This window comes from Lathyrus oleraceus, chromosome 1, assembly GCF_024323335.1.
Source record: "Lathyrus oleraceus cultivar Zhongwan6 chromosome 1, CAAS_Psat_ZW6_1.0, whole genome shotgun sequence".
Taxonomy (NCBI): domain Eukaryota; kingdom Viridiplantae; phylum Streptophyta; class Magnoliopsida; order Fabales; family Fabaceae; genus Lathyrus; species Lathyrus oleraceus.
Genome location: NC_066579.1, coordinates 458,502,503 through 458,520,197, shown reverse-complemented (window position 1 = coordinate 458,520,197; position 17,695 = coordinate 458,502,503). Strand labels below are relative to the sequence as shown.

The following is a 17,695-nucleotide window of genomic DNA, read 5'->3' as shown; positions in this document are numbered from 1 at the left end:
ATTATATCGCTTTTTAAGACTTAATTCAATTAAATTATTTTATCATTTACGCTAATTTATCCCATTTTATCAGATATTATGCAGTATTTCTCTTCTGTTTATATCAGGTACCCATTTTGAAGCAAAAGTGAAAAAGGGAAGAAAAGGAGGGGTAAAAAGCAACAAAAAGGAGAGAAAAGGAACCAAAGGCCAAAGCCCAGCCCAAAGCGCACAAGTCACCAATGCTGTGCCTGTGACGGACGTCACAGGACGCGTGACGAGCGTCACGCGAAGCAGCCTTGTGACGGACGTCACACATGGTGTGACGAACGTCACACCAGTCCTCTATATTTTTGGCGCAAGGAACTCAACTGACCACGTTGAAGCCCACTTCCACTCACGCTTAACCCTCGGAAGCCTACTACCATGCACGCGGAAACCCTTGAAAAGTGGTTACACCAGCAGCTTATAAATAGCAGCAAATTGGGAACTTCCAGACACACAGTTTTTGCACGCTCAGTCTTGCGGAAGCTCTGCCAAATTTATTTTTTCACGCCTTTGCCTATTTTTCTTCCTTTCCAGCATCGTTCACTTTATTTATTTTATTTTGCAAGTTTTGTTTTCTTTTTCCCTTGCAATTTATTTTCCCCGTTCTTAGCTTTTAGATATTTTTCGCGTAGTAGTTTCTACACCGGAAACTACTGGGCAACTTTATACCGGATTTAACCTTACGTTATTTTCGAGTTTTTTTATTTCCTTGATTTAAATTACTGTTTAATTGAAGAATCGAAGAACAAATCCTACCGGCTTGTGGTGGAGTGTTCAAGACCATTGTATTACGCATTCAGGTTCTTTAATTGTTATTTAATTTCTATGCTTTATTCTACTGTTTATTTACATTGCATGCCTGGAATGAGTCTGTTTATGCATGATATAGATTCTTATTTATTTAGCATGTCTGGCTAATTTGCCTAGGTATCGGTATGTAAAGTAAGCAGAAAGAGGGATCAAAGCTAAGTCGGTCTATTCAAACTTAAAATTAGAATCAATCTTTTTATGGTCTTAACTTACAGGTTTAATAACAAGATTTTTTACAAAAGTAAAAGACATAAAGAAGTTGAAACCAACAGAGCGAGAGTTTGAGGTTTTAACTGGACAGTGTAAGTTAGTCATTAAATCTATCTCAGGGCGAGAGCAAGTTTTAGAATTAATTAAATTCTGACCTTTTTCCAAAAAGTATTTTTAAAGATTGAATGTGAGGACGAGAGTTAAGCATTTAGATTTAATTGTATAACCTAAGTCAACAGAGCGAAAGTTTGAGATAAGGGTGTTTAAAACGGTCAGTATTTTCTTAAAAAGAGTTTCTGCAACTTTATTGTTTTCAAAATATGATTTTTGACTTAATTATAAGTGACAGCAACATTAACATAAGATCATGGTTTCTTCAACAGAGCGAGAGTTTGAGATAAAACCTTTAACCAATAAAGTTAGTCGAAACGATTTATTTTAAAACCGAGAGACCGACAAGGAATTGATTCCCTAGTTTTGACGAACTACATACCGATATCCGTTTTATTGATATTTAATCTAGATATTAGTTTAGCTCTTAGCTCCCTTCCCCAAACAATCAAACATTTTCACCTTAGATTTACGTAGTAACCTTAGATAACGGTACATCGATTCATAAGTCCCTGTGGGATCGATATCTTTTAAAACTACGCGATAGAACTGTGCACTTGCAGTTTGTATCCCATTCTCGACTCACACAGTCGAGCGATCAGTGGTCGAGAGCGGGCTAAAGTCGGGGGCACGAGTTAACTGCCCCCTTGCTTTCCCGTGTCTAATCATGGCTTTGTGCCAACATGCGAAGGTGAAGCTACCTTCCCGGAGTCAAGTAAGGATCCCGCCGGCCATCAATGATAGATATGTGGCCAAGTTTTGCAAGCCTAAGAACTTAAGAAGTGGTGCAGCTGCTGGTAATATCGGGACTTCTGATGGCCCTGGTACTTTTGCTCATGGATCCGATCCTTTCCAGCAGGCTGTCTGCAACTACAATTGGGATTGGATGGCGGCAACTCAGCGCGCCATGGTTGACATGCATGATTCTATGCAGCTGTTGCAGTTGCAGGCACGTGACCCCTCCGGTGATCACTCGATGATGACGCGTGAGCAGTTTCTGCAGAACGCTAGCTGGCCTGTGGACAGGCCTATGTTTGGAGAGGGGGCGGGTGCCGGTGCATCTGGTACTGGTGTTTCAGGTGGTGCTGAGGATGATGGTGATGATGACGATGATGATGATGATGCTACCGGTTCTGAAGCCGGTAGGGATGAGGGTTTTGAGTCCTTTGAGGGCTAAGTTTGTTTTATTTTATTGTATTTTTCAGATTTGTTGTATTTTGATTTTGGTTATGTATTTTTGGGGTGTTTTGTCCCCCATGCACATTTTAAAATTTTTAAGTAATAGTTATTGTTTATGTTTTTAATTTGTGTGTTTGGTTCAAATTTCTTTTGTTTAATAAAATTTTGGTTGTGAGTGTCAAACCTTCTAGATTGGTTGCTCCTCAAAGAAATATCCAATGAAGGTGCATCCGAACTTGGATGGCAATGATAAAAATAACAGGCGAATAATGCTAAGGTACATGGTTACCTTCGGTTAGAATTTTAGAATGCATTAAGAACTTTACTCTTTTTGTAATTGAATATTGTCCTTTTTGCAACATAATTGAAAGAATGATTCACTTAGGACTTAGAACCACAAATTGTGAGGAAACCTCCATTGTACACTTAAATGCTGGATTCTAATAAACTTTGTTGATTCATTTGATTCATGCTTGGTCTTTTATTATTGTGAATATGTGGAAGCAATTAGAAATGATCAAGGCGCTTGTTTTCTATCGAGCACAACCAGTTCCAAATACAACTTACCCGTGAGCAGAGAGAGTATTCGTTAACCCCTTCGAGCTTAAACAATTGAATCTCGGCTTGAAATAAAGCGAGATGTCAAAAATCTTTTTTCTTGAAACCCGGAAAATTTTGATAATTGTTCTTTTGCCGTAAAAGTCAAGAGCATTCACTTAGGGTGAGTAAAAGAAATAAGTTGGGGAGAACGAAAATGAGAATCGGTAAGTGCCACAACTCTTGAAAAACCGAGCAAGCATTGAAAAAAAAAATATATAAAATATAGAAAAGAGAAACATCTGTTTTGTAAATATGATGTGAAAGAAAAGAAAAAATAGAGAAAATGAAAATGAATGCTTGCTTGGAAGAAAAATAGTGAAAAACAAAAATTGAGTTGTGAAATAAGAGTTGTGAAGGTTTCAAATGAGAAACAAATGGAACGAAGTTGAGATGTGTGAATACTGTACAATGAATGTCTCTTTTGCATCGGCAATTTCGTTTTCAATGGCCTTAGAAATGACCCTTGTTTGTTAACCTAACCAAGCTACAACCGAAAAGTCCTTAGTGATCTTCGTGCTTCCACATTACCATTTATAATTGTTAGACATTGTATGAATTGAATTGATTTCTTCATTGTTTGTTGGAGAGTGAGATTATTCCCGTGGTTGCAAACGCGTAATTTCTTCAATCCTTATTCGAAGAGGAGAGATAGGGTGATTCATTCAAGATAATATTATTGTGGACAGATACATATTTCGCATTGCTATTAAGTTTTAGTTCTTGTGCATTATGTTATTCTAACCATTGGGAACTTATGCCTGGTTGATTTTCTTGTATTTGAGCCGTTTTATCCGACTTCGGAGAAACCTTTTTCTTAAAGCAAATCCTCTTGTCCTTCAAGAGGCATACTTTGCTTGAGGACAAGCAAGAATCTAGTTGGGGAGAGTTGTTAGATGCCCAAAAGTGCTTATTTGAGCTATCAAATGTGGGCATTTTTCACTCCTTTTTGTTGCTAAAGCGTTCGAAACCGCCTTTGTTTTAGATGAATCGCAATACAATGTTAAACGATCTTGGTACCTTTGATTTGTGCGTTATTATGCAGGAATTAGGCATGAAATAATAGAAAATGAAGGCACAAGAAAATGGCAAGGGACCAAGAAAAAGAATGCATTCATCAGCTCGCTCGCTAGGCGAGTGCTGTGGCGAAGTGCTCGCTAGGCGAGCAGACAACGAAGGTGGTAGCGAACACGTCCAGACCTGGTCAAAAGAGCAGCCATCACTCACTCGCTAGGCGAGCCATTAGCGAGCTCCCAGCGAGCAATTCCAGTAGCAAAACCTCCTAAACTCGCTGGAGCGAAGGTTGAAGCGTGGGCTTCGCCTAGCGAAGGTTTTGTTCGCCTAGCGAACATGCAAATCTGGCAAAGGATATTTCTCTGGGCGCAGGTGCCTCTGGTGCCTATTTTGGGGGATTGCTAGGCGAGCCATTTTGCTCGCCTAGCAAGCATGACAGCTCAGACCATAGTACTATAAGTAGCAAGGGCTACTTTTTGGACAAAAACTTAGATTTTCTTAGATATTTTCCTGCATTTCTTTTTGGATCATTTTGTGACCTAGAAACCCATTTTATCATTTCTCTTCATCTCTTAACAATCTTTCACAAAAAGAAGGTGGATTCCCATCCAATCTCGATTATTCGACTCGGATGTTGGTCAACCTTCTTCCGAAACTTGTTGACCAAGCTACCATGAAAATGAGTAGCTAAGTTCTTCATTTTGTCAAGGTTAGATGTAGATAATCATTAGCTTTGTATGTAAATGGGATGACCTTCATTTGTAAACTCTTTAATGATGAATATATGGTGAAAACTTTGTTTTATCGATAACTCTTTGTGTTGGTTTATGATCGAGAGATGTTTACCAACTCTTTACCTAGGTTTTCATCCAATCTTGTTTGTTAGCTAGAGATAGTAATGAATGATTTTGTTCACCATAAAGTTGAACCAAAAAGTTGTCATTTTGATAGATTGTGTTAGAGATAAACAATGGATCAAAATGGGAAAACCCACAATGTGTGTTAGAGATAAACACATTGGGAGGACTTTGTGAAATAGTTTATCATCTAAAGGAGTTTATAAGTCTTGTTGATCGAACATATGCATGCAAAGTGATTGTCGAACCCTAACTTTGGCAATATTTCTCAAATATTAAAACCAAATCTTTTACCGCATTTTCTTACACTTTTATGCAAGATACCGTGACCAAAACCAAAAACCATTGTTACCTTAAGCTAAAAATTAAAACAACTGTCGAAAGGCGGCGATATCTCACAATCCCTGTGGAGACGATAACAAAAACCCGACACTTAAAATTACAATCAACAGTTATCATCAGATTTGAGTAAAGTCGGAAGATATTTCGTAGACTGCATTTAGAACTTGTTCTGGTCATTATGAGTATTAAGTGATGCCTTATATGTGTCTAATACGCCAGGAGAATTCATAGAGTACATGAATAGGATTTTTCATCCTTACTTGGATCAGTTTGTCGTGGTGTTCATAGACGGAATTTTGGTGTATTCTAAGTCAAAAGAAGTGCATGCATGAGATTTGTGAGTTGTGTTTCAAACCTTGTAAGAGAAAGAGTTGTATGTTAAGCGGTCCAAGTGTGAATTCTAGTTGAGGGAAGTGAGTTTCCTTTGTCATGTAATCTCTAGTGGTGGAATAAAAGTTGATTTGTATAAGGATTACATAATGTTGCAGCGGGAGACTCATAAGTCCTTTATAGCGATCAAAAGTTTTCTGGGTTTGGATGGTTACTATAGAAGGTTTATAAAAGGCTTTTATAAGTTTTATTACCCTTTGACTCAGTTGACCCAGAAAGGGAAAGGTTATGTGTGGAGTGTTCAGTGTGAAGAAAGTTTCCAAGAGCTTAAGAAGAGGTTGACGTTGACGCCAATTTTGGTCTTACCAAATGTGGAAGAATCTTTCATTGTGTATTATGATGCATCTAATATGGGCTTATGTGGTATGCTTATGCAGAATCGTCAAGTTATAGCATATTCTTCGAGACAACTAAAGACTCATTAGAGGAATTACCCTACACATGATTTGGAGTTGGTAAGAGTAGTCTCTGTGTTTAAGGTCTGGAGGTATTATCTGTATGGTTCAAGGTTTGAAGTGTTCAGCGATCATAAAAGTATGAAGTATCTGTTTGATTAGACGGAGTTGTATATGAGGCAGTAAAGGTGGCTAGAGTTTCTGAAAGACTGTGATTTTGGGTTGAGTTATCATCCAGGTAAAGGTAATGTGGTAGTAGATGCAATGAGTAGGAAGTCATTGCATATGTCAGCGCTTATGATTAGAGAATTCAAATTGATTGAGCAATTCAGAGATCTTAGCTTCATTTGTTAGATAGTAGATTCAGTTAGACGATTTTTGATCCGGGATATTTTAAACTTGCTTCCGTGTCATAAAGTTTTCTAAACCAATTTTGCTTCAAGTTTTAACTTGTGATATATTCACCCCCCTCTAGATCTAGGCCTATCGTCTAATAGATGGATTTTTGAGAGGGTAGGGGTGACGATCGTTAGCCATGAGGGGTTGACCATAAACCCCTATTTGACTGGTTATGGGTCATAGGTTTGATTTTTCGACATTATGTTTAGCGTGTGCATGTGCGCTCGTTCTCAATCGGCTCATAAGGAATCACATCTAAAGACCGTAAAATGCATTCTTAGTTATCTTCATGATACTTATAAGTATGGGCTTTGGTATTCCAAGGGAAGTGATTGTAATTTGGTTGGGTGTACCGATTCCGATTTTGTCAGTTGCAAATCGGATAGGAAGAGTACTAGTGGAACTTGCCACATCTTTTCAAATTTATTAGTAAGTTGGCATAGCAAGAAACATGTTTCCGTTTCTTTGTCAACTGTCGAGGTGGAATACGTAGCATCCGGTATTTGTTATGCTCAAATTTTATGGCTTGAACAACAACTACTTGACTTTGATATTAAACTACAATGTATTCCTATCATACTCGACAACACTAGTGCTATTAATCTAACTAAAAATCCGGTGCTACATTCTCGCACTAAGCATATTGAGATTCATCACCACTTCCTAAGTGACCACGTTGAGAAAGGAGATGTCGTATTTGAGCATATTGATAGTAAAAATCAACTTGCAAATATCTTTATAAAACCACTTATAACCGAACCGTTTTTCAACATTCAAAGGGAAATGGGGATACTAAATATCTTAAATATTGTCTAAATATGATTGTTGCATACACTTTATATACTTTTGCTCTAACCTTCCTTGGAAGTTCTATCACATAAGAGTGCATCCTTCATCAATTCATAAGCAAGATAATATTGTTCCATTTTCCCTTTTGATAAGTAAGCTTTTACTTTTGCATGTTTTTTATGTTCCAAATGATTGATATTCTTGATGTATGAAATAGTTCATGAATGTTCACTTCCAAAAATGTCTAATTAATATATGTAAATTTATATGCTTATAGTGACTTTATGCTATTCTTCTTCATGCTTGAAATGTATTGTTAGTACATTGGCTTATTATCTATTCTCGCACGAAATGTGTTTGAACATGTTATAATGTTACCAAAATTTTATTGTGTGTCATTGTTATGTTTTCATCTCTGTTTTTGGTTTGAATGGTGGAAAATCTATATATCTCCTTGCTATAGCACATGCGTGTGCAACATTTCAGGAGCACCAAAGGCATATATCACGTAATCGTGTCAATTTTGTAGCAACTCAAAAGTTTTTTTATTACATTATCCTTCATTTTCATGTTTGTGTTATGTTATTTGGCATAAGTTGTAGAAATTATGTTATATTGTTTCTTTATATGCTTGTATTTATGTTTAGGAATTCTTTTTCAATATGAAAATCATTCCATGTGAGTGTTATCGTATTGATGTTCTTATATTTGCAAACCTCTTATGTGTATTATATTGGTTTATGCGTGATTTAAGAAACTTATCATGGATTTCTTCATTTCTTTTTTATGTTGTCAAAGGGGGGAAGCAAGATGAAGTTGGGATGCATATATTCAGGGGGAGCCTTTCATTGAAACACGATAATACACTGTCTCAAGTTTTGCCATCATAAAAAAGGGGGAGTATGTGAGTGCAACTTCCGTTAGATGTATTTTGCATGATATAAAAACCAGGATATTTTAGCGTTAATGTATATTGGACGGTATCCTCTAATTCTCTATGTGCATCTTAGCATTAGGAAGCATAAAAGCATTTGGAAATAACTTGGAAAAAGGTCTCGTGCATAAAAAATGCATGAAAAGTCTTTTTTTTTGAAAACTTGCATCATAGGTTGACACATACGTCTACATGTCAACCTATAGAAAAATATTTTTTGCTATAGGTCGACACATGCATTCCATAGGTCGACACCCATGCTGCAATATTAAAGTTTGTAGCTTCTGTCTCATGTGCCACCTCTTCAGGTCGACACATAGGTAACACATAACATTCACAATTTTTATAGGTCAACCTCTTCAGGTCGACAATTTTTTGTCGGCACATGACTCTCATAGGTCAACCTTTGCGACAAAAATTCCAAATGTTCATAATTTTTGCAATTCTTTTGCATTCCTTTTATCTCTAAACACGCATGCATATAAATACTTCATACATGCATCATTCTCTAGTAAGGTTTCTAGAGTGAGTAAAACCCACATAAATCTAGGATTTCAAAGCATTTTTATCATCTCAAATTCAATCTATGCATACATACAATCAAGCTACACATAATCATATTTTGATTGGGTGCCATCTAGATTAGGGTTGATAACGTCCAACTAGGTGTTTTGTACCGTATATTGGGTTGAGAACTTTGAGGGATTCAAATCAGAAAACTGAGTTGGGGTTGTCCTTCAAGATCTCTTAGGGTTTTAAGGTTTTGGACAAGATTGGGCAATCCGGATCCGATCGAGTGAAATATTTGAAGAACAAAAGGTTCTTGGCAAAGGAGTAGCATGAGACGGTGGATTGCATTGGCAAATCTTCGGTTTCATAAAGTGTGCGCTTGAGATTAACTCGACCGAGTGAAATATTTGAAGAACAACATGTTTCGTTCAAAGAAGTAGCGCGTGATGGTGAATTGAAGCGACATTGTTGGTTACTTGATCAATCTTTGATCTAGGGTTTTGGAGGTAGTAGAATCAACATCAATCCTAGGGTTTATAGGTTTCTATTTCTACATCTCTTGTTTTCGCAGATTTGCAAAGAAAGATATAATATAATATCTTAATTTGAATTCGAATTTAGGACAGACGTATCCATAACAAGGTCGGTTAGGGAACTTTCGAAACAAATCCTTGTGTACTCTCTCTCTCTCTCTCTCTCTCTATATATATATATATATATATATATATATATATATATATATATATATATATATATATATATATATATATATATATATATATATATATATATATATATATATATATATATCTTCTATTTTTCGCTTTGCAAATTGTCGATTGTATTGATCGTTTGATCAATTTTGTTTGAATCATACTTTTGAACATATTTTGAAATTGGTGTTGTTGTGTAGATAATAAACCATTTGGTTATGATTGGATTTCTAGAACAACAAATACGACATATAATTCCAAACATTATTGATCGCACACTAAGTGTTCGACGAATTACTTCACTTAATTTTTTGTGTGTATTTTCATTGGAGGTAGACTTTTCCTATTACATTGCATTCAACTAGTTGTGTTTAATTGTTGTTGATTGACTTGTGAATCATTATCATTTCATTGTCACCTATACGCATATTCGAGATTTTCGATAGTAGGTTCAGTTAGACGATTTTTGATCCGGGATATTTAAACTTGTTTCCGTGTCATAAAATTTTCTAAACCAAATTTGGTTCAAGTTTTAACTTGTGATCTATCCATCCCCTATAGATCTAGGAATGCATATTTGTGATAGGATAGGGGTGACAATCATTAGCCACAAGGGGTTGACCATCAGTTCCTATTTTATTGGTTATGGGTCATAGGTTTGATTTTTTGAGTTATCCCCGGTTGTGGCTATTATTTATTGTTGCTCTGATTAGTGTTAACGAGTTAGTTAAGAAACTATATAGTTTAATTATCATGATGAGTTATGATTAAAACATTGAGTTGTATTGTGATGTGTGGTTTAGAGAGGAACTACTGTGGTGATCTTATATTGAAAAAGTTGTGGGTTCAGAGAAGAACCTGGGATGATAATTGCATTGATGTTGGTTATTACATTTTATGTGTCATGTATGTTGGAGATAGGTGACGGGCCTCGGTCCAGGGACGAGTCTCATGTTTAGAAATGGGACATGTGATGAGTTTGATCCAGCGTGACATACTTCAGTCCAGTGGCGAGTCTCAAGTTTAGAGATCGACCTTGTGACGTGCCTGATGGTTCAGAGATGGAACCATGTTCATATAGGAACCAATGATGAGTGGATAAATCAGTAACACACATTTGTTATCCAAAACTTGGTACCACATCCATTAGAGTAGAGGAGTTGATTGTATTGCATATATAACTGCACTTTTTATTGATGATTTTAGTGGATGATTCATATGTTTGATGATTGAGTGTGCTATCCTTTGCTGTTTTATGCACCGTTAACATTTTTGAATTTATTCTCACCCCCTGTTTGTTGTTGTGATGCTCTTTACCTTTATAGTACAGATACTCAGATATATGAATCTTAATTGCTGTTGAGTTGGAGGATTTCATAGTGGACTTCTTCATTTTTATCGCTTTTTGAGTAAGTTGTATGTTAAGTATGTGTAACATAGTTTTTGAGAAAATTATTCTCTAATATCTTTTAATTAAGTGTTGGGATTTTAAGGTGTTACACTTGCATTCAGCAAAATTGACAACACAACTATATTTCAATTCACTTATTATTTAACTCAAGTTATATAACTAGGGAGTTTATATAAGACTATACATATACATACATATAAGTGAAATTATATATATACAATCAATTACTATGTTTCTTCCCTAAACTCGTAGGACAGAAATTCTGCAGTTTTCAGCACTGCATCATCAATTTAAAACACATGCCTTGACCTTATTACAAATCTATTTCCTATAAAAGTAGTACTCAAAATGAAGAGAAATTAGTCTACTTTTCAATTTCAAAATCAAAATCTGCAACAGAGTTTCCAAATAAAGGTTATGTCCAATTTTATGGCAGGTATGCCATACAAGCTCTGAATTTTCAGCATCATAATTTTCAACAATAGCATTCTAATCAATTATAAAACAACTCCTAAACCAATATTCTAAAGATTATAAATAATTAACATAATTTATCTAATTAACCATCTACAAGCACATAAATCAAATTCTAAAGAAACTCACCACTTATTTCAAAGAGTTGTCACAAGTTCCCTATGCTCAATCTCGGCCTTAAACATTATCCCAATTCACCATTTTAGATGTAAAATTATAGAGACAAAACATATTTGCTTCAAGCATACAAATGATCCCTAAAAAGACAATGAAAATTCCAATTTCATTTAGACTCATAGGATTTCTCGGCCAACAAGGAATGAAAGAGGAAAAAATTTGTTTTGCTTATCTTTTGTAGTCTAATTGTTCATAACTTTCAAAATAAGTGAAAACTCACACATGCAATTGGATAAGATGAAGCTCAAGACTTTAATATTAGAGTTTGATCTAACTCATCTTTATAAAATCAGTTTTGTAGGGTTGAGTTAGGCTCAACCACATTTCTTTATCATGATATCACGAGTCTATCGATTTGGACCACCCACGGTTTATAGATGCGCACTAAACCCAAAAAAGTGTTGGATGCAAGAGAGTGTTTTGAAAAAACCAAATCCCACATATCGATCAGACCATGACCCGACCACTGTTTTAATCCATGCAACCAAGCGCAAAAAGAGTGATGGGCGTGACGAGTTGTATTGGGAAAATACAAAGCTCCACATTGGTTGGAGGTAGAGCATTGAAACAATTTATATAGAGTGATACTCCTCACCTTTCAAACCCATTTTGTAGGGATGAGTTATGTCAAACTCTAATTCTAATCAAATGTCAAACAACTCCTAAACCAATATTTTAAAGACTTCTAAAGAATTACCCTAATTTCTCTAATTAACCATCTAAATAATTGCACTATTACTTCAACCACATAAATCAAATTCTAAAGAAACTCGCCGCTTATTCTAAAGAGTTGCCTCAAGTTCCCTACGATCAATATCTGCCTTAAATATTCTCCATATTCACCAGTTAAACTGTAAAATTTCAGAGACAAGTCACATTAGCATCAAGCATACAAATGAGCCACAGAAGAACAACAAAAATTCCAATTTCTTTTACACTCATAGGGTGACTCGGTCACCAAGGCATGAAAGAGGGGAAAATTTGTTTTGCTTACCTCTTGTAGTCTATTTGCTAATAACTTTCAAAATAGGTGGAAACTCACACATGCAATTGGAGAAGATGAAGTTCAAGTCTTTAAGTTTTCATTTTTAGGGCTTGTTAAAATTGAGGAAAATAGGATGAACTAAAAGAAAATAGCATTATTTCTTCTTAGTAAAATTCTTTTGGAGATTAATTCATTATTTGGTTTGAATTTGATGGAAATAATTGAAGGTTTAGGGTTTGGATGAAAATGGTGGATGAGAGGGTTTAAGGTTCGTTAGGAGAGAAAGTGAAGAAAGATGAATTTTTGCTGTTTTTTTTTGCTTAAGTCATTTTCTAAGGGAATGCACCAATTTTCGCTTACCACTAACCACACTTATGCCATTATGTACCAATTATAATAATTGAATTTACAATATTGCTATTAATATAATTTGAGACATTACAATAATTCTTCATGCGGAGGACACTACAATGGAGAATGCACAACAACTAAAGTTCTTCGATCTGATTTTTACTGGTCGTCTATATTCAAAGATACTCACAAACACACACAAAACTGTGACAACAACCAAAGAGTCTGGGGAATTTCTAAAAGAAATGAGATGCATCTACAGAGCATACATGAAATAGAAGTTTTTTATTGTTGGGGAATTGACTTCATTGGACCATTCCCATTGTTATATCACAATAATTACATTCTAGTTGTTGTACATTATATGTCTAAATGGGTGGAGACAATTGCATCACCTAAGGCAAGTGGATAAACAATGGTGAAATTCCTAAATAAAAATATTTTCTCTCATTTTGGAACACCCAGAGTACTCATTATTGATGGAGGATCCCATTTATGTAACATTCAACTAGCAATGACACTTGAACATTATGGCGTAAGACATAAATTCGCATCACCATACCACCCCAAAACCAATGATCAAGCAAAAGTTTCAAACAGGGAGATAAAAAGTATTTTAGAGAAAACAATGTCCTCATCAAAAAGGGATTGGTCATTAAAACATGATGAAGCTTTGTGGGCATATTGAACAACATTCAAATCTCCTATAGGTCTGACACCATTTCAAATGGTATATGGAAAATGTTGTCACCTTGTAGTGGAGTTAATACACAAAGCTTTTTAGGCACTCAAATTCTTAAATTTCGACCAATCATTAGCTAGACAAATGAGAAAATTGCAGCTGCAAAAATTGGATGAATTAAGAAGACAAGCCTATGAATCATGAAAATTATACAAAAAAAGTGTCAAGAAATATCATGATCAACATTTAATTAAGAAAAAGTTTAAACCAAGGGAATTGGTCCTTCTATTTAACTCCAGGGTTAAATTGTTCCTTGGAAAACTGAAGTCAAAATGGTCTGAACCATTTAAGGTGAAAGCAGTGAAGCCTCGTGGATCAGTAGAATTATAAGATCAAACTTCTCAAGTAAAATGGATTATGGATGGTCATAGACTAAAACCACACCTGAGTGAGAATAAAAACAACATCATTGTCATACCCCAAGATGATTATGAAAAGAAGATGTCGATCTAATGAGGAAAAACAAGCGCTTATTAGGAGGCAACTCAATCTTGTTTAGATAACCTTTTATTCTTATTTGTAGAATTTTTGTTATTTTCTTGTATTACACTAACTGAACACCACTCACACTTAAAACATTTTACTTGAATTTCGGCTACATCAAAATTTGTGGATCTAAAACAAAGAAATGAAACATTAAAACCAAGTTTTGTTGTTGTTATGAAGCGTGTATTAAGCGCGACTCAGTGCGCCTAGCGAGACTGGTCCAAAAATTTGCCTATAAATATGAGTTTCTAATTCAGTGCAAAGGGGGTTTTGGTTGATCGAGGTAGTACATAATTGAAGTAGAGTCACCTTGGTCTACATCAGAAAAATAAAAGAGGGAGCGCGAAGGTGGAAGCGTTGCTCAAGTGACAGGGTAGATCACACTTCAAATATTAACTTTGCGGGATTACCAGTAATTACACTACCATGAGTAAGAGCTAAAACCTCATTAATTGAGGAGAAAAAAGAAAAAAGAAAGAGGGTTAGGATCCCTCTCTATCCTTCATGAAAAATACATCCAGAGATAAATAATGTCCCCCCCATCCTTTAACCTCAAATTTGCATAAAAGGTTGGAACTTGGCTATGGAGTTTTTCTTCTAGATAGGTTTGCCTCTTCTACTATTTTCTCCAACTTCCAGGTTCTCTCTCTCTCTCACTCACACAGACACATAAATTTAACATTTCACTCATTCATAGATGATGTGGAACTTAAGTATTCAAACTTTCACCCACAACCACTAATTCATTTTATTTTATTTTATTTTTTTGTATATTAACAAAGTGACCATAATCCTTATAAATGCTAAGTAAAGTTTCATCTTCAATAGTATTTTTTCTAGAGCACTTTAATGAGTTGTTGAAGCTAGCATTCATAAATGTCTCTGACGAAAACACTTTTAAAGTGCTCTTGTAGATAGAAAAGGTAAAAGTATTTTTAAAAAAGCACTGTTAAGTTTTATTATTATTATTTTTGTTGTCTTGCAAAGAATAACGCTTTATTAATAAAGTGGTGTAGTAGGTACAAAATGGATAATGTTTTGTTATTTAAAATTATTAAGAGAATTTTTTCATAAAAACACACTCCTTATTCTTTTTTATTATTAGTTTTTAATATTAGGCAAAAAAAATTCATTTAAAAATATATTTTATAATAGATACATATTCATCATATAATACAAAAATAACACATTCATAATATATATATATATATATATATATATATATATATATATATATATATATATATATATATATATATATATATATATATATATATATATATGAATTTAATTGACATACACTGTCAGTGTAAAAGAATTTTACACAGTCAGTAAATTATAACCGTTGGATATTGGAATAAGTTTGACTTTTATTTTTAAAATCAATAAAGTAATGCAAACAGATGATGGTGATGAATCGATAATGTAAAACTTTTTACACTGACAGTGCATATTAATTAATCTCTCTCTCTCTCTCTCTCTCTCTCTCTCTCTATATATATATATATATATATATATATATATATATATATATATATATATATATATATATATATATATATATATATATATATATATATATATATATATATATATATATATATATATATATATATATATATATATATATATATATATATATATTACACGAATAATTAAGTAGTAAAATATAGTTATAAAGTTGAAAAGTAACTTGTTGACAAAATTCGAGTCTTCTATAATTTGCTGACAAATTATGAGTCTTCAAGTTTTTCAATTAACACTTCATTCTCTTAATAAAAGGTTTCGAAAGTTTCCTTATGTCTCTTTTTATGTCCTTAAAATTCGTTAAAGCAAACATGTATATATAAAACTTTAGTGATTTTTTTTTTAATGTAGTAGATCGGAATATCCTTGTTACTCTTTATGATGTAAGGCAAGACATTACAATCATTGATCTTATTAAGGAGGTCTTAAATGATGGGTGAGTTTGTGTATGTGTTAAATGATAGTGAAAAATAGGAGTGGTGAGTCATAAATCCACTTCAACAGGAAGAAAGGAAATGGAGAGTCATAATATTTTTATTTGGCTATGTTCGCTATTTACAATACTGAAGAGTCCTAAAATTAATTGAGCTGGAAGAATTGAAATTGAAAGAGGAATCACATTGACGCTTGCCCCAAGATCACACGGGGCTGTGTATATGACAGTATTACCAATGACATCGAGAATTTAGAAACTTCCCGGGTCTTAGCTTTAGAGTCAGCTTGTTCTGAATGATAGAACTACATTCCTCTGTGAGCGCCATTGTACCAGTGTCATCAAGATTTCCCTTATTTGAAAGAATTTCCTTCAAGAATTTGGTGTATGAGGGTATGTGTGATATATCCTTAGTGAAAGGTAACTTAATATGGAGCTTTTTGAGTAGCTTAACAAACTTCTTAAATCGTTCCTCAATTTTCGCTTTCGCGAACCTCTATGGGCATATGATTGAGGGCTTAATATGGAGGAGGAGATACATATGGATCATATTTTTCTTTCTCAACTACCTCCTTTGTAAGAGGTGTTGGCTCACTCTCCTTTTTGTGTGGTGCAAACTCACTTTATTTATCCTTTTCTTTTTCATATTTGTCGGTAGTGGTCTCCAACTCTTTACCAGCATAACAACGTTTATGTGTCCCATTGTGTTTGGTTCTATTTGTCCTTGAAATATTCCATATAGAGAATATGTAGACACTTGTTATTGGGCTACTTAAGAAATTTAGATTTCTGGTTTTTTGTTGTGAGTAACAATGACATCAACTTTAGACACGAGTTGCCTTAATACTTCATTAGTGTGAAGGTTTTGGTTCTTATAGTCCTTGTTTTTACAAGTTTGGGTTACAAAATAATTTCCCATCAGTGTCTCAAGGTTTGACTTTTGGGGAGCAGTAGAGACACCCTTTTGTCCTTGAAATCCGGGTGGTGTAGCTGGGGGTGCTTGGCTAGTTGCAAATTAGGGGTTTTTGTTTTTGTATGAGAAGTCGGGATGGTTTCTTCAACCACGGTTTAAAGGTGTTAGGTTACGAGTTTCCTCGTTGGGCATAATTCATCTGGCCGAAGATGGGTTCGGTTACAACCATCAATTGACATGCATCACAAATGGGGCCAACTACTCTATAAATTTCCCGATTTGGAGTTACAACGGCTGCAATAGCAGCATGTGTTATGCTTAAGATATCAATATTTTGGTATAAAGCTTCCACCTTTGTGTTCATGTGGTCGAGGGTGCTAACTTTGTAAAGTCCTCCTTTTTAAGGGGATTTTTCTACGAGAGATCGTCAGCTTCCCCGTTGAAAGTGGTTTTGGGCCATGTCCTCGATAAGAGCACAAGCCTCATCATATGGCTTATTCATAAAGGCCCTACCCGCAACACACATATAGAGAAATTTCGTATTATAGAGAAGATCATGATATGGACATTTTCACATCATCTTCTTGAATCACTCTTATGCTTCAAAAATCGATTCTCCATCCATCCGCCTAAAGTAGGTGATTTGATTCCTAGGTTGTGCAATTTTACTTGGTGGAAAGTATCTAACTATTAATTCCTTTTTAGTCCATTCCATGTCATTATGGAATTGATGAAAGGAGTTATAGCCATGCTTTGGCTCTATCCCTAAGGGAAAATGGGAAAAGTCTAAGTAAAATAGCATCTGGGTGTAAATTTAGGTCATTCGTTGAGGAACCGAAAAACTGGTTTGCTTATTCATGTGCATCAAATAGGGTTTTAATTCAAAAAAAAATCATTGATAAGGTAAGACGGATAATAC

General features: G+C 34.7%; 1 non-coding gene across 1 annotated transcript; it reads left to right on the top strand.

The window, feature by feature from the left end:
- The first annotated feature begins 17,327 nt into the window (after window positions 1–17,327).
- LOC127116507 (small nucleolar RNA R71) lies at window positions 17,328–17,433 on the top strand. The gene has a single exon (XR_007801338.1). It is a non-coding gene; the product is annotated as a small nucleolar RNA R71 (small nucleolar RNA).
- The last annotated feature ends 262 nt before the right edge of the window (window positions 17,434–17,695 follow it).